Genomic DNA, 20,663 nt, shown 5'->3' on the forward strand with positions numbered 1-20,663 from the left:
GAGGAAGAAAATTTGGTTCTCAAAATTTTTAAAAAATGAATATTAAAAATTGCTTTTACATGTAATTGGAAAACTATTGAAAACTACAATAAAAAAGAATGAGGAAAAACAAATTCTAGTAAAATTAACCAATACATTAACCAAGATTGATAGTATGTGTAATGTTCATACCCAAAGTCCCCCCACCTCTACCAAGAAGGGACAGAAGTGCATCTCTTCTTCAGTTTCGGATTTGATCATTATATTTAATAATACTGTGATCATTATGTATATTGGATTTTTCCCCCTGTTCCTCTTGATTTCTGTTTACATCATTTCAAATCAATTTTCTCATAATTTTCTGCATTTTTCACATTTGTCATTTTTTTTATTTTTAGGTTTTTACAAGGCAATAGGGTTAAGTGACATGCCCAAGGTTATGCAGCTAGGGAATTATAGAGTATCTGAGGCTGGATTTGATCTCAGGTCCCCCTGACTCCAGGACCTGTTCTCTATTCACTGTGCCACCTAGCTGCTCCCTACATTTGTCATTTCTTACAACACAATAGCATTCCATTAATTTCGTCTGCCACAATTTGTGGAACTATTCCCTGGTCAATGAGCATCTTTGCTTCCAAGTTTTTGCTACTACAAAAGTATTGTTATGAAGATTTTGGTGCATATGGACGTTTCCTTTCTTCCTTTAATCTCTTTGGATTTTCCCCACAAAGGAATCTCTCTGAAAAAGTTATTTTATTCACTTAAAATAAAAAAAAATACATTTCGATTCCTTTGATTGTTATATCAGTTCCCCCCCCCACTCCCTTCAAGTTGAATATTTTCTCGTGACAAAGAAAAACAATTGGGAGGAATGTAGTACAGTTGAAAGAACATCATATTTGTAGTGAGGGGATTTGAACTTGAATTCCAGCTCTGTAATTTATTACCTGTGTTATACTGGCAAAGTTATTCAACCTTTCTTACCTCAGTTTCCTTAAAATCCACATCTGTTCTGAATCCACAATCCAATGATCTTTAAGTGAAAACACTTCTTATTGTTACTATATCTAATATTGTACATTTTCCCTCAAAAACTTCCCTACCTCACTACCACGAGGAAGTGTTTTTTATTTTCTTTTTTTGAGCAGATTCATTTTTTCTTCTCGATTTTGAAAATTGAAAACTGCTTTGAAAATATTTAATGTACCTTCATTTTCAAATATGTGCCCGACTTCTCCTTTCCTGTCTACTTTGGTAGTCAATATAAAGGAATAAAAAAAATAAAGAAAATTGATCTAAAAATCCACAAAACTCACCAGTATGCAAAGGAAAATAGATGGGAGAAAATGCAGTACACTGGAAAGTATACCACCTTAGTTTGACTGTATAATAATTACCCACACTCATCTACCTTCTCTACCCTCTAATGAGAAGTTTGATTTTGTCATTTCTTCTCAGAGTTCAGTTTTGTTTTTTAGTCTTTTCTTTAATATTGCTCTAGTCATTTTAAGATAATTTTCCTGGTCCTACTTACTTTATTCACATAAGTTCATATGATTTTTTTTATCATAATCATCATTTTTTCTGTTTAGGAATTTTTTTTTGCCTTCAAGTATAACATTTTGTGCAACATTACAACAATAGCAAAATGTGCTGCAATGAATGTTTTGAAGTATCTGGTACATTCCCCGCCCCCTGTCATTGACCTCCTTGGGATCAGCTAGATGTTGCAGTGGATAGAGTGCCAGTCCAGATGTTAGAAGTACCTAAGTTCAAAGCTGGCCTCAAACACTTGCTAGCTGTGTGATTTTGGTTAAATCAATTAACCCTGATTGCCTCACAAGCAGGGCTATCTCCAGTTGTCCTGATTCATTTCTGATCCCTGGACTCGGAAGAGAAAGTGAGACTGATGACTTACCACAGCCTCCCCCCCTCAAATCTAATTCATGTGCATGCAATGGCATCACCACAAGGCATGATCTTCAAAGGACAAATATCATCATCATCATCATCATGTGGAAATGACATTTCTGTAACTGAGAATGAATGCTTAATAATGTTTTCAAAATACAATTTCAAGTTATTTCCCAGAATGATCCATAGCTCTCTCAAGATTGTATTAGTATGTCTACTGTCCTTCAGCTTTGCCAACATTTACTCATTTTGAATTTTGGGAAAGAATTCATCAATTGGAGATGGAGAAAGAGGCCTTTTCTAGAGGAAGAAGGCAGCTTGGATGAAGGCATGTTCCAGGATGAGAAGGCTGTTGTGATGGAGGCATCTTCTAGAGTGAGAAGGCAAGTTAGGAACAAGCCAAAAGACATGACTTCTGAGGTCCCTCAAACACTAGAATCTTGTTTCTCAATTTGAGGAAAACTACAATTGGCATATATTTTTCCTTTTTAAATTTGCAATGGAATTCTTGAAAGTAATTTGTGATTTGTCACAGGGATTTGTCTTAAATTATAATCTTTCCTGATGATATTTAACAGAATGTTACAGATGGACTGTCCAAGTGGCACATGGATATCTCTGAGATAGCAAAAAAAAAAATGAGAAGACAGTCTTCAGCATGTTGAAGGGCTTCTATGTGGAAAATTTGTTGGGAAACATAGACAAAAATAACACCAGATAATGCTGAGAGTGTTCACAGTCTCTGAATTCATGTAAGGAGTTGCCAGATCAATAAAATGATAGATCTATCTAAAGTGTATTTACAGTAGTGGCTGTTTGACTGCAGAATGCTGTGTTAAGTATTCCGACTGATGTTCAAGCTGCCAGAGGACGATTCCACCACACAGCACTGGAGATCAAAGTGGGATCCCTCTCCATCCCCATGCCCATCCCCATCCCCAGGAAAAAAGACAGAATCAGAGGATGTTAGAGATGGAAGAAGCTTTAAAGAAAATCAAACCCAACTCCTTTATGTCCAGAACTATGGTCACATAGCAAGTTAGGGACAAAGTAAGTTCTTGAACCTAGATCTCCTGAATCCTGGTCCTGTTCTTGTTTCCCCATGACTTTTTACTGAGATTATTCCTCAGAGGGTCTTATGAATATTTTTAATTCAATTTATTCCATTCAGTAAGCATGCATAATAATTACCACTTACAATGTGGTCAGTACTATGCTATATGTTGGGACAACCAGGGAAATAAAATGTACTAATATAAGTAAATGCAAAATAAATATAAAGTAATTGCTTTAGGAAAGGTTCTTGAGTTGTTTTAAGTCAAATCTGACTCTACATGATCCCATTTGAGATTTTCTTGGCAAAGATACTGAACTGGTTTGCCTTTTCCTTCTGCAGCTCATTTTACAGATGAGGAAACTGAGGCAAACAGGGTTAAATGGCTAACTAAGGGTCACACAACAGGTAAGGGTCACACAATCTGAGATTAGATATAAACTTAGGAAGAGGAGTCTTCCTTATTCTAAGTTCAGAATTCTCACCACTGTGCTACCTTGCTGCCCACTTGGAGGAGGGTAAAGGTCAAATATGAAGGGAAGTTTGTTATAAAAAAAACACAGGGTTTCCATAGAGCACAATGGTAGGATAGGGAAGACTGCAACAGAAAAACAGGAAAGGTCTGATGTAAATGCATATGAATGAACAGGGAAGGAGTAGGGGGTATCAGGCCAAGACAACCTTCAACTCAAAATTTTAAAAAATTCTAACTAGAACACTAGGGAATCATCATCGTGGGGGGGGGGTGTTGCACAATGGTGTCAAGAAGACCCAAATTAAAATGTTTTCAGTCCCTTACTAGTTATGTGACCTGGGGCAAATTATGTAATTTCTGCTTGCCCCAGTTTGCTTATCTGTAAAATGGGAACAGTATTGATGATGATTATAATAATAAGAATACTTCCATTGGTTCTGTGAGGATCAAATGGTATAATATTTGTAAACTGCCTTCTCAACACAGTGTCTGGCACGTAATAAGCATTATAGAAGTGTTGGTTATTTTAATGATTCCTTTCAACAAAGGAAATGTTGATTTGCCAGGTAAGTCCTTTGACCTTGATTTCAAAAGATGAAAAGAAACGGGTCTGTGTTACAAGTGTTTTAAAAAACAGTGATGCTCTTCTGTTCTCTTAGATTTGTCATTCTGAATTTCCAAGAGACCTTTTGACAGCAGAAGGGGACTCTGGATAGAATGTTGAACATAGTCTTGAAAACTTTTTCTTAAATACTTTAACAGACATTACTAGCTAGGTGGCCCTGGGTAAATCATTTACACTTAATCTCGATTTCTTTATCTATAAAATGGGAATAATAATAGCATTTATATCTCAGGGTGATTCTGTAGAAAAAATGAGATACCATATGTAAAATATTTTGCAAACCTTAAATCACTATGTAAATGCTAGTGATTACTGGCTCTTATTGTTATGAGGATAAAGAGATGAGTACCTTCTCTGTTTTCAGAGGAGTTTCTTGCTAAAGCCTAAGTATAAATTCCTATTTATAGCTTGCTTCATATGTTTGTATGTTACCTTCCCCATTAGGGTATAAGCTTGTTTTTTTTTTTAGGGCAGGATGCACCTTTTGTTTTTTTGTTAATATTCCTAACATTTAGCACAGTGTCTTGCTTTCTATTGTGGTTGCTGAGTTGTTTCAGTCATTCCTTATTCTTTATGACCCCTTTTGGAGTTTTCTTTTTTCTTTTATTTCCAATTTTTTTAAAAATTTATTTAAGGCGATGAGGCTAAGTGACTTGCCCGAGGTCACTAGTTATTAAGTGTCTGAGACTGGATTTGAACTCAGGTTCTCCTGACTGCAGGGTCAGTGGTCTAGCCACTGTATCACTTAGCTGTCCCTTGGAGTTTTCTTGATAAAGATCCTGGAGTCTTTTGCCATTTTCTTCTCCAATATGGCATATAAGTAGAGGCCTAATAAATATGTGTTTATATCCATGTATGCACACATCTATTCATATACATACACAAAATACATATATACATGTATAGTATAAAAATCTACAAGCATATACACATAATACACACAAGCAAAACACATGCATTATATGTATATACATATATCTAATATATACATACATGTATAAACATTCTTGTACATATTATGCATGCATACATGCATGCATAGTCATATTTAAACACAGGTAGATACTTCTGATGCTGATTATTTTTCTGTTTTGACTCTTCCTTTTCAGGGATATAATCCTCAACTCAATTTCAAATGATTTTATATATAACTATCATTTCATTTCTGAAAACTCACATACTGATGAATATTTATTAAATTTAATTTGAATTATTCTTTTATTTTTACAGACCCATTTCTGAATTCTTTCCCTTTTTTCTACCTATTGACTCATTCTTTATAGCAATAACAACAAAAATGAAAGAGAAGGGAAAAAAATAGTTCAGCAAAACTAGCCAAATACATCAACTGAATCTGTCAGTATATTCCATATTTCCATATCCATAGTCCCCTGCATTTGCAAAGAAGGGAAGGAATGTTTATTTTGTCATCTTGCAGATCTATTTAAAAGAAAAGAATTGGTGACTAATGACTGTACCCTTGCCTTTTGTCACCTAAATATAGATCAAGCCTTATTATTCTGTGGCTCCAGAAAGTGATGGAAGTTTCTTGGCTAGGTATCTTTAGTTAAGAGTAATTTGATCTTAGCCAGGTGGGATTCTTGTCTTCTATCTAGATTTCTTGAAACCTTGGCATATTTGTGTCTGGAGCAGCAGCAAAGTGAAAAGATAATTCTTTATATAGTGAAAGCCTTGTCTTGGACAAATTTATTCTGGTGAAAGATAGATGGGTTGCTTCTTACACTTTCCCAACCAGAATTGTTTCGATTTTTATTCCTGGATCCAATGACTCAGCTTATCAAAAATATTCTGGCAAGAAGATTAACATTATCAGTTCCAAGCCACAACAAATTGAAACCACTAGAATTTAAACTTGGCATTGTCTTTAACCTACAGTAAGAGAAGATCTTGCATTCTAAAGAGAACAAATCATTTATTTAGTTGGCAAATAGATGGTCTTGCTAAACTTGATGTACTGACATCCTTTGGGAGTGAACAGCTTATGTCAAAATGATGGGTGGTGGAAGCTGTTCAGGGGTGGCTAGGTGACTCAACAGATAGGGTGCTAGACTTGGAGTCAGGAAGTTTCCAAGTTCAAATCTGGTCTCAGACACTAGCTGTGAGACCCTGGGCGAGTCACTTAACCCTGTTTGCCTCAAATTCTCATCTGTAAAATGAGCTGGAGAAGGAAATGGCAAACCACCCTAGTGTCTTTGCCAAGAAAACTCCAAATGGGATCAGAAAGAGTCAGATACAACTGAAAAATGACTAACAAAAGAATCTGTTTAGCTGGAATCAACTCAAAATTATTCTTTAAGCACAATGTTCAGTGGCCATTTTCCCTTCTTGGCATGTCCACACAATTTGTTGCAGAAATATGGGATATGGAATAGGTCTGTGATTTTGTTGGTATAGGGAATTCTCAGTGAAGAAATTATTTTACCAATGCAGTTACCAAGAGTACTGAATAAAAATACTTTGCATTGGTTTACAGAGTTGTGCTCTATGATATCAGGGTCAATTTTCTACCCACTGAACCCTACTGCCTCTCATAGGTATATAAAAAAGAATACTAGTTAGCCCCAGATGAAAAGAACATTCTTTCTTCAGTTCATTTTTCCTGAGAAAAATCTATCCCTCCTAAAGAATGAATCACATAATGTTGATGTTAGCACAATGAGTAAGCCAGGGCAGCCAAGCAATGGAGGCGGCAAGCATCAACTGTGGGCAGTAGCTTTAAGGTCTGCGATAATCTTATTGTCAGCAATATTATGAAGCTGTTTTCAGGCTTCAGACAAAATTTTAAAAAGAAGGATTTTTTTTCTTTTTTAGGTTAGTTCACTTTACATCTGTTGTAAAGCTTGAGGGAGAGTTGGCAAAGATAAGACCTCTCACTGCAACTTCCAGGGTTTGTTGCTCCTGTGTGACTTTCCTAGTATTTCTTTGTATTAGTAAGTTCCTGGGGAAGTCTTTTGGGTCATGCTAGGCTTCTCCAGGTCTTAGTCACCAAGGATATAAAAGGATCAGATGGCAATGTTCAATGCCCAAAATATGTGACAGCATTGAATGTGCTGTACCCACTCTCTTGGTTATGTTTTTGTTTGAGGTCAAAGGATCCTGATATTTGGAGATACACTTGATTTTAGGAATCATGTGGTCTCTTTGTTAATGTTTATCCTACATTTTCAAAGAGGACCAGAAAGCTGCTCAGAAAGAAAAAAAAAATCTTCAGTAGCTACAGATTAATTAGTAGCAGAGCTATGGTTAGAAACCAGTTCTTTACCACTGCAATTATCTAGCTGGTCCAGTGGATAGAATGTTGAATTTGGAGGCAGGGAGATCTGAGTTCAAATTCTGACTTAGACCTTTACTAGCTTTATAACCGTGGACAAGTCACTTAGCCTGTCTCAGTCTTAGCCACAGCTATGCATTTAGACACCCTACTTGTGGGCCTGCCAATCTTACTTTTGGGGGTTCTCATCCATAAGATGAGATGAGGGAAGCTAGGTAGCTCAGTGGATAGAGTCCTGGACTGAGTTCAAATCTGGTACATTTCTTGTGTGACCCTGGGCAAATCACCTAATCTTGTTTACCTTAGTTCCTTATCATTAAATTGAATGGAGATGGAAATGGCAAAGCACTCTAGTAGCTTTGCCAAGAAAACCCCAAATGGGGTCACAAAGAGTCAGATATGATGGAAATGACTAAACAAAAACATGTATAAGAATATTATAATAATTACAGATTTTTTGCTTTTGCTTAGTACTCCTTAAATAAAGAATGTCAAATAATGAAAGAAGAATTGAGTGTTTAAAGAGGGGTCATGCTAACACAATAAAAACAATGATATTAATTAAATTAATGTCTAGATTTAGTGCCATAACAACTAAAATATTAGGAACATTCTTTGATGAAGCTGGACATGGACTCTGTTGAAAAAGGGGGCATAGAAAACCTTTTTTCCTTCCAATATTTCACTTGCTACACTGCTTCAGGACTTTTCTGAAGTTCCCTATCGTACCCACCTTCCTCAGGGAAACTCATGAAGGGGAAATCTCATTATGCTGCAAAATTGAATCTGACTGGTACTCATATCTCATCAATATCCTCTATCTTTCTGATGGAAGGGTAGGGCCATGGACTCCAGGGTTTTTAATTCTAGGAGATTAAGTACTGCACAGTGTTCATCCATTTCCCACAAGTTATATTGCCTTTGGACTTCTTTTGAACCTTATAGCATTTTCCATAGTATTTTCTGAGTATTTTCTCCTTCTCTCTATTTCACTGTTCAACTTTTTTTGTGTTTGTGTGTACTGTCTTTCTCCCTTAGACTGCAGACTTCTTGTAGGCAGGGACTGTCTTTGTTTTTGCCTGTACTTGCGTTCACAGTACTTACCAAGATGCTCAGCACATAGTGCTCATTTAATAAATGTTTATTGACTGATTATCACTAGTATATAGTAATAAAATTAATAAAATAAAAAGTAATGAAAATTCATTTGTAGAAACAAAAAGTCTAGAATTTCTGGGGAAATGAGGAAGAAAAAAGGAAGAATGAAAGGGGATTTCCACTTTAAGACTTCAAAACATATAGAGTGTTAATCTTCAAAACTATTTGCTACTGGTTAAAAAAACAGATAAATATATTAGTTGAATAGACTATATAGAGGGAGAATCAGGTACAACTAACCTCAATTACCCAGTGTTTGATTTACCTGAGAACATTAAGTTTCTTTGTGAAGTTTTCTGTTTAACAGGAACATCTGGGAAAATCTTACTGAAGCTATTGCCTCAATTTATTTCTCAGCTAGTTCCCTAAGATTTTGAAAATAAACTATCTTGTAAGTAGGAAAGGAGGATAGTTTTTTTTTCAAAGCTTCTCCCTATTTTATTGCTGAATTGTTACCATTTCTATAACTATGCCAAATAAGAGCAGGGAAAGGGGAACATTGCTTCCGTTCTGTATTTTGTGAGTGCATAAATTTGTCATAAAAAATAGATCTTTCTATGTTATGTTTTGGAGAATTTTTTTAGCATAAACAAATGCTGTACTTTGTAAGAGATATTTTTCTAATGTCTATTAATATAATCTTGTGTTTTGGAATGTTTTGTTTTTCAAATGGATTGATCATGTGAATTATTTTCCTAATGTTGCACCATACTTGCATTATTGGAATAAGTATAACTTGATCATAGTGAATTATTTGGGGGGATAAATTATTTTAGTCTTTTTGATCAAGATTTTATTTAAAAGTTTTGAATAGATATTAATATTGGTTTCTAGTTCTTTTTCTCTGATGTTTTCTCTCCTGGTTTGGATAAAAGTACCATATTTGCTGTATAATAGAAGTTTGGTATAATTTTTTCTGAATTTTTGGGAATAATTTATGGGATAGAAGAATTTTTTCTTTAGAAATTTTGAGGAACTATATTATAATTACATATGAACAAGAAACTCCTTTCCCCTTTAGGTAATGTCATTATAGATTATCCTTGTTCCTTTTCTGAGACTGGGTTATTAAACATCTTTATTTGGTGTTCTGTTCAATTGTGAATTTTAATTTTTTGAAAGAAATCTGATTTGTATGCATTCTCATTTTTTTGGCAAACAATTGAATATAGTAGTTATAATTATTTCTATGTTTTCTCTACTGTGATTTAACTTAGTTCAGTTTTTATTTGGTTGATTTGACTTTCTACCCCTTTTTAAAAAAATATTATTGGTTAGTAGAATTCAGAAAATTTAATAGTTCCTTAGGAGTGAATTAATTAAATGTTTGATTATAGTTCATAAATGATAGAAATATTGTATTTATTGTAAATTGTGAAATTGTAAAATATTGTAAATTGTAAAATATTGTAAATAAATATAGTCTATAAATGATATAAATATTCAAATGAACCTTGAGAGAAAAAAGGTATTCTACCCTAGAGGTTTGTGAATTCTGTTAGGATTTTCAAAGAACTGACTTTTAGGCATATATTTTTTAACTTTTGGTGTTTTTTACTTCATTTTTTCCTTGCTTTTCTTCATATTTTCAACTTGTTATGCTTAATATGCTTTATATGATGGTTTTCAAAATTTTTAAATTGCTTTAGTTCATTAATCCTCATTCTATTTTCTTATTTAATTTTTCATGACTTTTTTTTTCTTGTGAAGACTTCTTTTAGATGTGTCATAAAAATTTTGGTATGCTATGTCATTATTATTATTGTCTTTTCTGTAATTGTCATTTTTTTGTTTTTTTTTTCCTTTAACCCTCTCTTGTTTAGTCCATGGTGCTTCAGTTCTTTACTTTTACTTTTATTTCCTTGTTTAGTTTGCATCTTTCATCTCTTAATGATTTTCCTTTCCTTCCTTTCTTTCCTCCTCCTTTCCTTCTTCTTCTTCTTCTTCTCTCTCTCTCTCTCTCTCTCTCTCTCTCTCTCTTTCTCCTTTTTTTCCCCTACTAAGGCATCATTTAACTTTGTGTTTTTGCCTCTGCTCCCTGAATTTAGCCCTATTTTTGTCATATCATGATTTGCAAGGACTGTATTTAGAATTTCTACCTTTTCACGATATTTTCGATATTAATTTGCTCTAATGCAAAGTATTATTTATGATACTAATTTACATAGCATATTTACAATACTAATATAATACTTTATTTACAATATTAATTCAATACATATTAAATTTTTTGTAAACTGCAGAGCAATATATATAGCTTTACTAGTTTCACTTAGAATATGTGAAAATATTTTAACTTAAATTTTCCATTCAGTTTTATATTTTCTTTTTTTTTAGTTTTATATTAGATTTGTTCAGCTCCAAGAGAAGAACATTAGTCTCCTACTTTTATTGTTACTGAAATGTCAGTTAATTTTTCCTTTGTGAATTTAGGTACTAATGCCTTTTGGTGCATATATATATATTTATTAATATTAATAAAAATAATGGCATTACCAACCCCTATTAAGGTCTTCCTCTGTTAATAATTTTCCATTTATCCTCACTATGACTTATTTGTATATATTTGTTTGCATTTGTCTCTCTAATTACATTTTAAATTCATTGCATTTAGGGACTATTTTATAATTCTTTGTAATCCAAGGTATTAGCACAGTGTCCCATACATAGTAGTGTTTTATTGTCTTTCATCCCTCTAAGAATAATGTAATTTCTTTTTAATCTTCATATTATGAAGTCTTAATTTTTTACTTTTTTCAAAGTATTATTGAAATTCTTGATTGTTTGGCTTCAACTAAAACCAGTAAATTTTATTGTAGTTTTTCATTTTTATTTCATATAAGTATTTGTTTTTTAAAGTATATTTTGCTTTCTTATTGATGCTATCATTCTTTTATTTTATTGGAAAGTTTTCTCTATTCACAAGTAAAAATTATGGGACTTATGATTGCTTTCATCCATTTGTGTCTTTAGTATTGTTTTCTTTTTAAGTTAAAAAAATCTTTTTTCTTTCATTCAACTTAAATCAAGCTCTTGGTAGGGAGAAAGTATTGACTCTATTTGGAGAATCTCTTCTATCTACCCCTCTCCTCAATCCTGTTTGCCAACCCTTTTCCTAATTTGGAGATTTCACCTAAATTATTGCTTTTGTCCTTCTCTTTTTTATTAATTATGTAAAACTAAGGCATCCTAATGATATTGCCCAAAAGCTAGAGATCTGAAGAGGTTAAAAGAAGGAGCCATTGAAACAGACCTGAGAAAGCCTTCATGGAGAAAAGAGACACTCCACCATTTTAGAAATGATCTGAAGTTTGAGTACTTCAGTTGCATTTCAAGAGGCTAGGGAGACAATGAATTGCCTCAAAGGTATATACTGCATTTATAATGTGGCTCTCTCTACTCATCTGCCCAAGAGCTAAAATGGAGTTTGTGACTAAAATGGAGTCAGTAACTGATTGAATTTGGGCTGGTCATAGGCAAGATGGAAAGAGAGAATGAGCTTTTGAAACAGGAAAGATGGTCTAACTTATTTCGACTGCATTTAGAATTTCTGCCTTTTCACATATATTTTCAATACTAATTTATTCTAATGCATAGTATTATTTCTAACTTAGCTTAGACCTTTCCAACTTCTTGCCTGGAGATGAAAAATCTCATAGCTGAGATTATGAAGTCAAAGATCAAGGTTTTTTCCAGTCCTGGGCTCAGGAATATTTCCCTCTAAAAAGAGTGCTGCATAATGCAACTAAAGCGAATTCATCTGAAGATGGAAAAGGGACTGTAGCTGCTCATTGAATAGCATACCCAGAGAGTCCAGTGGGATTGGCCTGAATAGAAAAGGTCCCACATCCAGGAAAGGAAACAAATTGAAAAAGCAACGTATTCAACTCAGTTTAGCAGTAGCTGCTGAGAGGCAGCATGCTGGCAGTTGAATAGCTGACTGGTTCTATATGGAGTAGTCAAGGAGAAATAGCATCTCTACAGTGAGTATTTGCCACGCCCCTTTTTCAGGGTTGATCATCCAAGGTCTACCTTGCACTCAGCTCTCATCTTTTGACTCCAAGAAGCTCCTTCTTCAAGCCAATTTCTATGTTATTGCCTCTATAAATCTTGTCATATTGTCCCCTTTTTCAGTTGTCCTTTGATCTTAGGAATATCAATTCCTGGGGCAAATGAAGTAGCCAGAAACAATACTATGAGGTAGAGACTACATTTTCCCAAATTCTGAAGTCATTTGCTACCCTCTGTCATCTTCATAATCATCTTTTCTTCCATTATCTCATCTGCTTTCTAGATTTATGTTACTGCTTCCTCCTTTTTGTGTACTAGCTACCCCAAGGATTTGGCCTGAATCTATTCCGGGGAGAGACAAAATTCTCTCAGAGAAAGTGGTTTTCCCATATTAAACCCATCATGAGGTCCTCATGCCCATTACAGATATTCACCCTTGCCTTCATGGTGATACTTTTCAATGGGACTCTTCCTACTATTGGCTTGAGAACTTCCTCCCTCTGTCATTTTTTAAATCCCAGTTCCCTTCTTTTGGAATTTCTCCATTCTCTTTTAGCCCCTTCTTGTGCTGAGAGTCTTTAGGCGTCAACATTCTTTTGCTGTTCACTCATGGCCATGATAAGAAGCATCACCCACCTAGTGGTGTTTACTCCCTCTTCTCTCTTTTTTTAAAAATATTTTTTGGGGTTTTTTTGCAAGGCAATAGGGTTAAGTGACTCCTGCAGAGTCACACAGCTAGGCAATTATTAAATATCTGAGGTCCTCCTGACTCCAGACTGGTGCTCTATCCATGCACTACCTAGTTGCCCCTACCTCTTCTCTCTACATATGTGTTCCCTCCCATTCTATGATTTGTTCACACAAAATACTTCCATTCACACTGGGGCAGGGGTTGAAAAGTTTAGTCCATGGTGCTTCAATTCTTTACTTTTACTTCTGTTTTCTTGTTTGATTTGCATCTTTTATCTCTTGATGATTTTCCTCTCCCCTCTTTTCCTTTCTCATTCTCTCTTTTTTTCCTCTCTCTCTCTCCTTTTCCCTTTTTCTTCCACTTCTCTCTCTCTTCTTATCTTCCTCATTCCTGTTTCCCCCTTTCTGCCTCTCTCTCTACATGCCAGTAGATCAGTCTCTCTTTTTTAACATTAACATTGAAATATGGGGTCATTCAATGAATAATTACATTGTCACTTTGCTTTATATATCTTTAGAAGCTTTTGCAATTTTATGGTATTGTTCCCTCTATTGTGATGTTAACATTATTTGATGTCTCTCAACTTCCTTTCTTTGAGGTTAGTCCTTTTGACTTGCATAGAAATTATGTATTCTTTTCATATGATTGCTTCTTGCTTTTCTTCTGGTAGATTTTGTTTCCCCACTTCAATATCTTTGAATTCCAACTCTGTTAATTTTTTTTTAACTTTACTAGATAAACTCTGCTAGGGATACAACTTTTGAATTCTGTTTGTATGTTATTCTTGATGGAATGGAATCTTGTAAAAGAGCTGTGCTAAGTGAGAACCTTAAGGATATCATTCTCTAGCATTAATTTATAATATTTTTAGCTTATTTTGATTCTATCCCCCCAAGATTGCTCTACCATCTGACATACAATTCCTTTATTGAGAGTTTTTGATAAAATTATAGCAGTTGAGGAATGTGTCTCATTGGTCACATGTTACAATGGATAATAGATTTAGAACTAGAAGGTACTTTATGAACCATCTAGTCCAAATTCACATTTTTATATATGAGGCAATTGAGACTCAGAGCAATTAAATGTCTTTCCCAAGGTCACACAGGAAATAGTAGCTGGTATTTAAAGTCAAGCTCCCATTACTTCAAGATCATCTTCCTTTCCATTGTAATATGCTACATGAATCCTAATAAACTTTCTAAGCCTATAATTTTGTGATTTCAAGATTTCTGGTAAAACTATCATGTATAACTCTTTATAAGATTTGGTTTTATTCTTTAAATAATTAATCAATGGTCTTTGAATTTTATTGCTTTTCCCCCATAAAACCAACTCCTAGCTTTATTATTGGTTCAAACATTCTTTTTTTATTTTCAATTTTATTTAACTCTCCTTTGATTCTCAGGATATCTTTTTGGGGGATGTCTTCATAAGATTTGGATCAGTTAATTTGTATAGGAATATGACTTACTAAGAGTTGTATTTGCTCTTAGAGTGGGAAGAAAATAAGCTATTGTAGGATTCAAACTGGAGGTCAGAGTTTTCCATTTCAGAGGCAATGTTAAACATATCTGGAGATGGATATGAAGGAAGAGTAGGAATAAGAGATGGAAAGAAAGCAAGATCAGCTTGAGCTTGAGTGGATAGAAGTAGCCATGATTAATTCTACTCACTTTCCACATGAGGAAAGGTTTCATTGCTTTTCTCAGTGATCTCTTTAATTGAATTAATAGAACTTGAAAATCATCTTTGGTTCTGGGTTCAAGTCCATACGGAGGATGAGATGAGGTGCACAAGGTATAATCAACAGAAGAAATTATAGACTATGCAGTCTTGGGATAGCACAGGTTAGGCAGAAAGAATATGGAAGTAGGATGGACATTTGGCATTGAACTTCATTAGATACTGGAGAGCAGTCACAACAAATCCAAACTAAGCTTCCAAGTACAAAGTACAGCAGAATGTAAACCAGAATAGGAACTGTGAATAAATACAAGAGCAATGTGTTAGAGTATGAGAGTTTTGAAGAGGTAGACTTTGGTGGTGCTTAGTGCTCTAGCTATATGATGTGATTTTTTTTATTTCTCTTTTTCACATTACTGCAATAGTTTTATTATAAAAGTAAGCATAATTCCCCCCCCCCAAAAAAAAACCACACACACAAAGAAAGAGAAATCTCAAGAAAAATAACATGAGAGGGGGCGGCTAGGTGGCGCAGTGAATAGAGCACCAGCCTTGGAGTCAGGAGTATCTGGTTTCAAATCTGACCTCAGACACTTAATACTTACCTAGCCGTGTGGCTTTGGGCAAGCCACTTAACCCCATTGCCTTGAAAAAAAAATAACATGAGAAAAAAAAGTGTACTTTAGTCTGTATTCAGATACTATCAGTTCTATCTTTAGAATAGATAGTATTTTTTTTATCATAAATGCACCAGAGAAATTATTTCAATATTTTCCTCCCATAGTTGTTATTGCTAGCAATATTTTCCTCTATCCCATTCCTCCCCAACCCCATTCATTCTATTCTTTCTTTACTTTCACCCTGACCCTCCTCAAAAGTGTGTTGTATCTGACTTCCCTCTCCTGTGATCTTCCCTCCCTTCTATCACTTGCACCCCCCTCCACTCCCCCATCCCCTTTCTCCCTTCCCTTTCCTCTCCTATTTTCCTCCAGGGTAAGAGTGATTTCTATACTGAATTGAATAGTTATGTTATTTCTTCTCTGAGCCACTTTGGATGAGAGTGAAGGCTCATTCATTCCCCCTCACCTTCCTCCCCCCACCCCACCACTCCATTGTAAATTTTTTTCTTACCTCTTTTATGTGAAATAACTGAACCCATTCTATCCCCCCCTTTCTCCTTCTCCAGTACATTTGTTTCTTGTTCTTAACTCCATCTTTATAACATATTATACCTTCATATTCAGCTCCCTCCTGTACCTTATCTATATATGCTCCTTCTAAATGTCCCAATAAATAAGGAGGTTGGTATGAGTTATCAGTAACATCTTCCCATGCAGGACCACAAGTAATTCAAATCCTTCTTAATTTTCCCTTCACATTCACCCTCTCTTTGCTTCACTTGAGTCCTGTACTTGGAGATCAAATTATCTGTTCAGCTCTGATCATTTCAACAGGAAAGTTTGAAAGCCCTCTATTTCACTGAATATCTGCCTTTTCCCCTGAAAAAAAGATATTCTGTTTTTCTGGGTATTTGATTCTTGGTTGTAATTCAAGTTCTTTTTGCCTTCTGGAATATCATATTCCAAGCCCAATGAACCATTAATGTAGAAGTTGTTAAATCTATCCTAGGATTGAAGGGTTGGTTCAATATTAGGAAAACTGTTAGTCTTGTTATTGACATGATTAATTATACTATCAGAAATTATATGATCATATCAATAGATGCTGAAAAAGCTTTTGACAAAATACATACTTATTCCTACTAAACACTAAAGAGTGTAGGAATAAATGTATTGTTCCTTAGGATAATAAGCAATATCTATCTGAAACCATCAACAAGCATTATATGCAACAGGGATAGGCTAGAGGCATTCCCAATAAGATCAGGGGTGAAACAAGGATGACCATTATCACCACTAATATTCAGTATTGTATTAGAAATGTTAGCTTCAGAGAAAAAAAGAAATTGAAGAAATTAGAATTGGGAAGGAAGAGACAAAAATCTCACTCTTTACAAGATAACATGATGGTATACCTAGAGAATCCCAAAAAATCATCTGAAAAAATACCAAAAATATTTAGAAACATCCAAAGTCACAGGATATAAAATAAACCATCATAAATCCTCAACATATATATTTGTCAAGATATGGCAGAAAGCGCTAGAAAGAGAAATCCCATTCAAAGTAACTTCAGAAAATATATACCTGGGTTTCTACTTGCCAAGGCAGACTCAAAAAATTTTTGAAAACAATTACAAAATACTTCTCACACAAATAAAATCAGATTTAAATAACTGGGCAAACACCAACTGCTCTTGGATAGGTTGAGCTAATATAATAAAAATGACAATTCTACCAAAACTAAACTACTTGTTTAGTACCCTACTAATCGAAATTCCAAAAAATTACTTTAATGAATTAGAAAAAGTTGTGAGAAAATTCATATGGAGAAATAAAAAGTTAAGAATTTCCAGGGATTTAATGCAAAAGTGCGAAAGAAGGTGATTTAGCCTTACCAGATCTAAAATTATATTATAAAGCATCAGTCATCAAAACTGTCTGGGATTGGCTAAGAAATAGAGTGGTGGATCAGTAGAATAGACTAGGTGTAATAGCAGGAAATGATTATAGTAATATGCTGTTTGATAAACCCAAAGAGTCCAGCTATTGGTATAAAACTTTCTCTTCGATAAAAACTGCTGGGAAAATTGGAAGTTAGTAGGGCATAAACTTGGATTAGACCAACACCTCACACTCTATACCAAGATAAGTTCCAAATAGATACAGGATTTAGACATAAAAAACAATATTATAAGCAAACTAGAAGATCAAGGAGTAGTTTACCTGTTAGATCTATGGAAAGGGAAGCAGTTTATGACCAAGGAAGACATGGAGAACATCGTTAAAATCAAACTAGATAATTTTGATTACATCAAATTAAAAGGCTTTTGCACAGACAAAACCACTGTAACCAAGATCAAAAGAAATGTAATAAATTGGGAAACAATCTTTACAACTAATGATTCTGACAAAGGACTCATTTCTAAAATATACAGAGAACTGAGTCAAATTTTCAAAAAAAGCAAGCCATTCCCCAATTGACAAATGGTCAAAGGATATGCAAAGGATATGAAATTTACAGTTGAGGAAATCAAAGTGATCCATAGTCATATGAAAAATTGCTCTAAATCATTACTTATTAGAGAAATGCCAATTAAAGCATCTCTGAGGTACCACCTCACACCTCTCAGACTGGCCAATATGAGTAGAAAGGACAATGATCAATGTTAGAATGGATGTGGGAAATCTGGGACATTAATATATTGTTGGTAGAGCTGTGAACTCATCCAACATTTCTGGAGAGCAATTTGGGATTATTCCCAAAGGACAACAAAAATGTGCATACTCTTTGATCCATCAATACCACTACTAGGTCTATATACTGAAGAGATTATGAAAAAGGGTAAAAATATTGCTTGTACAGAAATATTCATAGCAGCCCTGTTTGTGGTGGCAAAGAAATGGAAATTAAGTAAATGTCCTTCAATTGGGGAATGGCTTAACAAACTGTGGTATATGTATGTCAAGGAACACTATTGTTTTATTAGAAACCAAGAGGGATGGGATTTCAAGGAAGCCTGGAGGGATTTGCATGAACTGATGTTAAGCAAGATGAGCACAAACAGAAAAACATTGTACACCCTAACTGTAACATGGGGGCAATGATCAACCTTGAAGGACTTGCTCATTCCATTAGTGCAAGAATCAGGGAAAATTTTGGGTTATCTGCATCTGTATCCAGAAAAACGATTGTGGAGTTTGAACAAAGATCAAAGACTATTACCTTCAATTTAGAAAAAAAAAAGTTATCTTATTATGTAATTTTGCTATCTCTTATACTTTATTTTTCTTTCTAAAGTACATAATTTCTGATTTGAACTCAAGTCCTCCTGACTCCAGGGCTGATGGTCTATCCACTGCACCACCTAGCTGCCCCAAGTCCTCTCCTTTCAGCACCCAAAGTCCTAGCATCATAGGAACTGATTAGAGGATCAGAGATAGCATTCTGGCCTTAGATCTGGAAGGCATCTCAAACTCCTATAGCACAAAGAGACATGAATTCTCCTGACAGTCTAGAGAAGCTGATGGGTTGTTTATTACAATAAGCTGATTCCAATCCATGCATTCAATCTACCATAATATATTTCAGGTAATATCAACCATTTGTTGTTTTGTTCAGTCATTCTATTGTGACCAATTCTTTACCCTGTGGATCACATTGTCTACAAAATTTACTTGACAAAGATAATGGAGTGTTTTTTGTCATTTCCTTCTTCAGTGGATTAAGTGACTTGTCCAGGGTCACATAGTTATTAAATGTCTGAGGCCAGATTTGAATTCAAGTCTTCATGACTGCAGGCCTAGTGTTCTATTACATTAGATTATATTAAGGAAGCTTAGATGGTACAGTGGATAGAATGCCATACTCGATGTTTAGAAGATGTGAGTTCAGATCCTTCAAACAGATGCTTCATGTGTGACCCCAGGCAAGTTACTCTAACTTCTTTCAGGTCTGTAAAACTGAGATATATAATAACTCTCATAAAATGTCTGTGGAGATTAAATGAGTTAATATATGTAAAGTAATTTACAGCACAATACAGTGTAGTGATTATTAATATAAAATCAAGGATAGTCTTTTTCTGTTTTCTTTTTGTATCACCAGTGACCACCCCAATGATATTTTGCACAATAAAAATATTTAATGAATACATGCTGATTTGAATTGAATTTAGTGGATGTTAGGACTGTGGTCCTAACACCAGGATTATGAGGTTCCACTCTAGGAGGATGAGGTAGAGTTCTATAGAGAGGCACAGTCCACAAAGTTGCTGATTATTATCTCGTATTAGTATTCTGACAGCTCCATGTTTTAGGAGTCTTTGTGAAGAGCTGCTAATGCTATTTTAGAGATTGGCCATTCCATGTCTTTCACCATTCTGCTGACACCTTCTTTGATTCCAAGGATAATGTAACAAGTTGGGCAGACAGCACTGGGAGGTTTCCGGAAAGAAGACAGACAGCTCAAGCAGTGGAGGATGAAAAAGAAGATATGTTACACAGAACTTTCTCCCAGATGTAACTTTAGAAGTGTGAAGGTTCTCTGGATTTATTGAAAAGCTTAGCTAAATTGCTGAAGAATCAAGAATCTGCTATGAGATTAATATGGGAAGTTGAGAAAGATCATCACTGTCACATGGCTAGTTTCTGTGCATAGCTTCAGTTTCAGGATATTTTCTGTGTGACTTATTTTCAGTATAATTCAAAATTTTTGTCAAAACTTTTGGTGTTGTTGGTTTTTAATTAGAAATTTATCATTTTTTCCTTAAACATGTGACAAAAAGTTTGCTATTTTTGCAAGTATCTGATATTCAAGGTCCTATTTTTTTTCCCTCCCAGAAAATATCAGCTCTAATTTTGTACTATGGTCAATAGAAAATTATATACTTCTTCTAAATCGATTTTATAGTTTACTTGTCTTAGTATTAGAAGATAATATGTCTTAAAGACTATTTAGTTCCAACCCCACAATTTATAGGTGAGGAAACTGAGACCTAGAGAGAGTAAAATGACATATAGTTAAATAATGACATATAGTTAAATAAGTGGCAAAATTAGGAATTGAAACCAGGTCTTTTGACTCAAAATCCCACATTCTTTCCAATATCACATCCCTTAGAGGAATAGGTTATTTATAGGACTAGTGAGAAAATGA

The sequence above is a fragment of the Macrotis lagotis genome, chromosome 2, assembly GCF_037893015.1.
Source record: "Macrotis lagotis isolate mMagLag1 chromosome 2, bilby.v1.9.chrom.fasta, whole genome shotgun sequence".
Taxonomy (NCBI): Eukaryota; Metazoa; Chordata; class Mammalia; order Peramelemorphia; family Peramelidae; genus Macrotis; species Macrotis lagotis.